This window comes from Zingiber officinale, chromosome 2A, assembly GCF_018446385.1.
Source record: "Zingiber officinale cultivar Zhangliang chromosome 2A, Zo_v1.1, whole genome shotgun sequence".
NCBI lineage: Eukaryota > Viridiplantae > Streptophyta > Magnoliopsida > Zingiberales > Zingiberaceae > Zingiber > Zingiber officinale.
In genome coordinates, this window is record NC_055988.1 from 162,529,638 (window position 1) to 162,536,836 (window position 7,199).

The following is a 7,199-nucleotide window of genomic DNA, read 5'->3' on the forward strand; positions in this document are numbered from 1 at the left end:
CTTTGTTGTTCCAATCACAATCTGATTCGCTCATATATTTTTGTTTTGGTCTAGACTTGGACTAGCCTTCTTATTTTTGTTTTGACCTACATACAAACTTATACCCTTCTAGGTCTAACTAAAGTTAGTATGCTCATGTAATTCTAACTCACAAAATAATTCATTTAATTTAATAATGGAAATATCTTTCAAAACTTTATAGACATCTACCATATATGCCCACAGTACACTTTGAGGGAAAGAGTTTAAAGTGTACCTTATTATGTCTCAATTTTTGAGTTGGTGGCCAATAAGGTGGAGGTCATTGATGATGCCTTTAATTCTTACGTGTAGTTGGGTCATAGTTTCTTCATGTAATATTTTAATATTAAATAATTGATTGAGAAGAATGGCCCATTTAGTTACCTTTGAATCGTCGGTTCCTTCGTGTAATTTGACTAGTCAATCTCATCGGGACACAACCTAAGATTTGTCCCTACCGGGACACAACCTCATTACACACCCTCCAGGAGCTTATCTCAACTCACTCGCCAAATATCGAGTCTTCCAGACATGTTTGGACTTTAACCACTCATCGGATATGCCTGTTTGGGCTTCCACTTGATTCGATATCGGATTCTCCAGATCTATCGAATCCACCTGTCAAATGTCAGGTCCACTTGACTCATCTAGACTTTTTGCTTGATTTCACGACGTGCTAAGACTTTGCTTACCTAGTATCAGGTCTAACTGACCTACTAGGACTTTCCAAATTGAGCATCCTGCATACTTAATCAATTTATCAGATAACAACAAGACTTAACTTGAATCTTTAACAACATCAAAACATAAATTTGATTATGGTGCTCCCTGCACCAACAGTCTGCTCGAGGAAGAAAATCGTAATTGGATTCAGGTGAATTCAACTATGAACGGTCAAACTATCACTCAAGCGAATGGAAGTCAAAGAATGGTCAACACGGAGGTTGACCATTCCAGATGCCTGGAACGATTCCAGGCACCCAAACTCTAAGCGCCTGGTTTGGGTGGTCATGTCACCTGGAGTTGTTTCCAAGAAGGTGTCAACATCAGTAGAATCCAGGCGCCTGAATCGCTTCTAGGCGCCCAAGATGCTCAAAGTCATCCAAAGCCGTTAAGCACACCATTGAGAAGTGGATTGAAATCGACCAAATCCAGATGCTCGTATTGCTTCCAAGTGTCTGGAAGGTGTCACATCAGCAAATGGTTAGATTGAAGATGAAAGCTATAAAAGGAGGAATGTTGCTCGAAGTTACACACAACACACTCGTATTTGTTGATGCAGTGAGCACCAGACGATTGAACCTATGTTTTAATAATGGAAAAACGTTCAAAGTTAAGTTGTCTTATTATCTAACAAGTTTGATTGAACTTGTAGGAAAGTCCTAAGTGTTCTTAGGTAAAAGTGTTAGAATGCATATTAAAAGCCTAGCTTTTGTAAATATTTATTTTTGAAATAAAGAATCACTTTTGGTCAAAAATATCTACATTTATGTTAAGTTTAGTTGTTCAATTAATTTATATCGTAGACATTATGGTGTGTGATGTCACACACAGAAGATTATGTTATCAGTCTTTATAAATTATAAACAGTTGCTCACGACTAAGATGGAAAGGAACAAACCATTGGAATAGTCATAGTGTAATTAGGTATTAGTTTATATTGACTAATAAATTATACTAGTACACTCTAAGTGTATTGAGTAGGACCATTTAAGGCAAGTTCTTTTTATACTGACTTAATAAAGGAACGAGACCTTAGTTATTATGGAAGTGTGTGCTCTTAATCCTAATATAATAACAAGCACATATATTTAGTATTTATTTCTTTGACTTATCAAAGGGTGAGATTTAGCTCGATAAATCAATAGGTTCGATAAGTTGGAAAATGATATTACTTATAGTGTGTGTTGTTGATTATAGAAAGAAACTGTGTCCAAGTTATCTAGGTTGAGAATGTCCCTAAGAGAAGCTCATAAAGATTGTCATGTTAAACCCTGCAGGTGGACTTAGTCCGACATGACAATAAAGTTGAGTGGTACTACTCTCGGAGCTAGATATTAATTAAATGAGTTGTCAGTAACTCATTAAATTAATGGACATTCGATATCTTAAACACAGGGAAACTAACACACTCATGATAAGAAGGAGTCCATAATGTAATTTGGGATTGGTGCGGTAGTGCAATAATAACTCTCTAGTGGAATGAGTTATTATTGATAAACTTGAGTTGTATGTTAGGGGCGAACACGGGATACTCGAGCTCATCAGGAGGCCAAAACTAATTTCTCCTCTAGGTCTCTATCGTAGCCTCATTAATGCCTCAAATCCACTCATGTAAAGTCTATCTTGGTGTCCAAGAAGGGGTCGGCCCATGGCTTGGTGACCAAGCCAAAGGGGCCGACCATAATCTCCTTAAGGTGGTCAGCCACAAGCAATTTGAAGGGTGCCGACCACATAATTCAAATCATGAGGGGTGTTTTGAATTTTTAAAATCTTCTCTTTGTAGATATCTATAAGTTTTAAAAGAGAGGTTTTAAATTTAAAACTTTCCTTATTTGAATTAGGTCACATGGTTTAAAAGAGAGTTTTAAAAGTTTTTAAAACTTTCCTTATTTAACCATCCTCATGATTTTTTAAAAGAGAGTTTTAAATTTGAAACTTCCTTTTTTTGTAACCATGTTAAAAAAGGAAATTTAGTAGAGAAGTTTTAAATTTTAAAACTTGGTTTTAATTTTTAAAACTTTCCTTTTTTAACATTCACATAAGGAAAGAGAGCTTGTAAAATTTTATAAGAGGTTTCTTCTTTTATAAAATTTTATAAAAAAATTTTCTTTCTTCTTTTGGGGGCCGACCACCCTTGCTTGGTGCACCTTCCTTTTCGGGAGCTCAAACTTAAGAACTCCAAAGTTAAGCGTTCTTGGCTTGGAGAAATCTGAGGATGGGTGAGTGAGGACAAAACATGCTGAAAGGACCTCCGGTGGTCTATGGAGCTAGTCATCAACCCGATAGGCAATCCTAATGGCGTTCCCGATTCGGTCCGGGTGGGGCCCGCCCGGGCCAGGGCGTTACAGATAGTATCAGAGCGACCTTGCGACCGTGAGTGCGCTTGTGGCAGGAGCACCCAGGGCACCACCTAGCGAGGGGAGATTCTGGGATTTGTTTGTGGTATAATTCGTGGTTACACAACGAGGACGTTGTGTCTTTAAGTGGGGGTGATTGTAATACCCCGGTTCTGAGATTCTAGTTAAGTATGGCTTAAAAGGTTAGATGGTACTATTCATATCACCAAGGTGCACCTTCCTTTTCGGAAGCTCAAACTTAAGAACTCCAAAGTTAAGCATTCTTGGCTTGGAGAAATTTGAGGATGGGTGACCTCCTGGGAAGTTTTTCAGGGTGCCTGTGAGTGAGGACAAAGCATGCTGAAAGGACCTCTGGTGGTCTGTGGAGCTAGTCATCAACCCGATAGACAATCCTAATGGCGTTCCCGATTCGGTTCGGGTGGGGCCCGCCCGGGCCAGGGCGTTACAAAGATTTTAATTTTTTGTAAAAATCTTTCCTTATTTACCTTGGGCAAGTAATATAAAAGAAGGGGAGGAGAGGCCTCTTGGGAGATCAATTCTTATTCTCTTGTTGGTGCTCTCTATTGTGGTCGGCCCTCTCTCCCTTCCCTTTCCCCTTGCTCTCTTTGGTTCCTTGGTGGTGGTGGTGGCCGAATACTAGGAGGAGGAGCTTTTGGGTGGTGTTCATCTTGGAAGATCGTCGCCTACATGACATCCAAGAGGAGGCGAGGAATACGGCAGAAGATCTCGAGGTTATTAGCATATAAAGAAAAGATATAACTAGTAATTGTTTTCCACATCATGCTTGTTATTTTTGTTTGTATGAATTCCAAAAATAAGAGACATTAGATTCTAGTTTTTCGAATTTGTAATTCGAGTTTGTGTTTTTTTTTTATTTTTTGAATTTGTGTTTCGATTGTTCCTTTTGGTTAAACCTAGAGTTATATAAGGAAATTAAATATTAGCTTTCCTTAAAAGTCTTTGTCTAGGCGGTGGTGGATGATCCCATACCCAAGAAAGACTAGTGTCTCGCCATGCAGTCCTGGAAGCCAATTTTAGAAATTAATATTTAATTAAATTTATAACATAGGTAGATTTGGATCAATAGTGTTAAGTTTTGCTTGCGATCCATATCTCAACCATTAAGAACAGATAAGTTAAATTTGGAATCAATAATGTTAAGTTCCATTTGTGATTCCTTATTTAACTTATAAAGAACACAATAGGTTATTAGGAAAGGTTCGGCACTTGTACAAAATTTTTGTACAGTGAAATCGGTACGATCTTCCTAGGACTAACCAACAATTGATATCAGAGCTAGGGTTTGCCTCTGTGTGTTTGGTTTTCAAATTAATTATGCACATGTCATACATAATTTAGGCAGGATAATGGTATGATATGCTAACTCTTTGGTTGTAGGCTCTAACTATTATGACTTATATATGTTGTGTGTGATTGGACCCTTGGACATGTCAAGGGCATTATTTTTGTGTGTGCATGATTGTATGTAACTAATACAGCAGGAGCTGTATTAGCCCTAGGTTTTTAGAATTTTATTTTTTATCTAGATTACATGTACATTCCTTCGTGGAATATATGATCAATATATGTAAAATTCTAATTTTGTTGCGGATCGGATGCTTGCGAGGCGTGGTGATTTTTGAGGACCAGAGGCGCAATGGAATAAGAAGCAAGATAGATGCGACGACTGGACCCGATGGCGGTGGCTAAAGATGGCAGCAGCTAGGGTTGGAGCACACAGAGAACAGTGACGGAAAAAGGCCATAATAGTTGGGAAATTAATTTCCAAATTTATTGCTTTTATTTACTGTAATGTGTGTGTGTGCATGTGATATATGCTAGCATAGGTTAAAATTCCTCACCTTAAATAACTAAGTAGGAGAAAATTTTTTAAATAAATTCCACGGTCTCCATTATTAGTTTGTAAGTGATGCAACAAGCTTGCGTGTTGGCTCTGAGTGTCTCCCTCCACAACAGATGGGTTTGTTGCGGATCACTAGATCAAACTTCCTTTATGGATAGTTATAGGAAATTATTTAGGAGTGTGTGATCTTCTCCAACGAAAGGGGCACAATCCTATTTAATGGACTAAGTATCAAGTAATGGTATACACTTAGACGCATTCAATAGTATCCTCCCCAACGGAGTCACTGCTATTGTTTTACGTGACCAAAGTATAATCAACTATTAATTTTATTTGTCATAAAGTTAGGATGACAAGATAATAAAATTAATGGGTAAGACCCTCCTCTTACAAATGTTGAATTTGTATATGTCCACACTAACGTGGCATGCAATATTCACGGTGTTTTGAGGTGTTGGTAAATTTAAATAGTATTGTTTGAGGAATCAATATTATTCTAAATTTAAAATCCTGACCAAAGTTTATTTTGTGATTCTTAGGATAACTTTCTGTTGGGACTTTCGAGCCGCAAAAACCGCTTTTTGCGTTGCGGAAATCCCGAAATCTCATGCCACCAGATCCGTGCGAAGATAAAATTTTCATGTACATGTTTTCTAACCTAGATCTACACTAGATCTACATGTTAAAGAGTTTATACCTTTGATGCGAAGCCCTTCACTTATCCCGCTCGTCCAAGGTTCGCCGGATCTCAAGGGTGTCAAGTGAACACCCCTCTATGTGTATCCACACGAACAAAAGGTGGAGAAGAAACCTTAGAGTGTGCTAGCACCCTTGAAGGTTTTGGCCAAGGTGGAGGAGAGGGAGAGAAGAAGAAACAAGGAGGAAGAAGATGAAGCCTTGAATGAGTTCTCACAATTGTAACTCATGGAATAATGTGGCTGGCCACTTTAAAGGTTTTTAAACCTCCATGGGATACCAAGAGTCACAACTCTTGATCTCCCTCATGAGGTGGCACACACATAAGCCAATCTTGATGATGTGGAATATCATCATTGGCCCACCTTATGCCAACTCACAAATGAGGTGGCAATGGTCAAGTTAAGGTCAAGTCAAACTTGACTTTTCATCTTCCCTCTCAAGTTAAGTCAAACTTGACCTCTTCTCTCCCATGGTTGATCAAATCTAATCATTTGATTCAAGTCAATTTTAATTTAATGAATCTCTATCCATTAAATTAAATTGATTCAATGAGTCATAATCTAAATTAGACCTATTAGACACATGAATCAAATTGAGTCCAACTCAATTAGTCTAATTTGGATTACTCTTAATCCAATTTGGTTCATCACATGAACCTAATCCTCTTGGTTCATCACATGAACCTAATCCTCTTGGTTCATCAAATGAACCTAATCTCCATCTAATTGCCCTTTGTGTGTGACCCTATAGGTTTTTGTAACATTGGCAATGCTCCTAAACTCATTTAGAAGCATAAGTAATGAGCGGTATCTAGCAACACATCATTACTACCCAAGTTACAAGAATGTTGAGATCCAACATCACCTTGTGACTACTAATCGTGACTCTTCGCAATATATGACAATGCCCTTCTTGTTGGAGTATATACTGAAAGCCTAAACTTTGTAAACATTCATGTTAAATAAAGAATCACATTTGGTCAATTTATCTACATTTGTTTGTAGTTGTTCAATTAATTTATATTGTAGATAACATAGCATGTGGTGTCATATGCAGAAGATAATGTTATCAGTACCTTATAAATTATAAACAGTAGCTCACGACCAAAATGGAAAGGAACAAACCATTAGAAGGTCGTAGTGTAATTAGGTATCAGTTTATCTTGACTGTATAATTACACTAGTACACTTAGAGTGTATTGAGTAGGACCATTTGAGGTCGTTTCTTTTATACTGATTTTATAAAGAAACAAAGACCTCGGTTATTATGGAAGTGTGTGCTCTTAATCCTGATATAATAACAAGCACATATATTTGATATTTATTTCTTTAATTTATCAATGGGTGAGATTTAGTTTGATGAATCAATAAGCCCGATAAGTTGGGAAATGGTATCACTTATAGTGTGTGTTGTTGATTATAGAAGGAAACTGTGTCCTAGAGATACTAGGTTGAGAATGTCCTCAAGAGGAGCTCATAAAGATTGTCATGTTAAACCCTGCAGGTGGACTTAGTCCGACATGATAATAAGTGGTA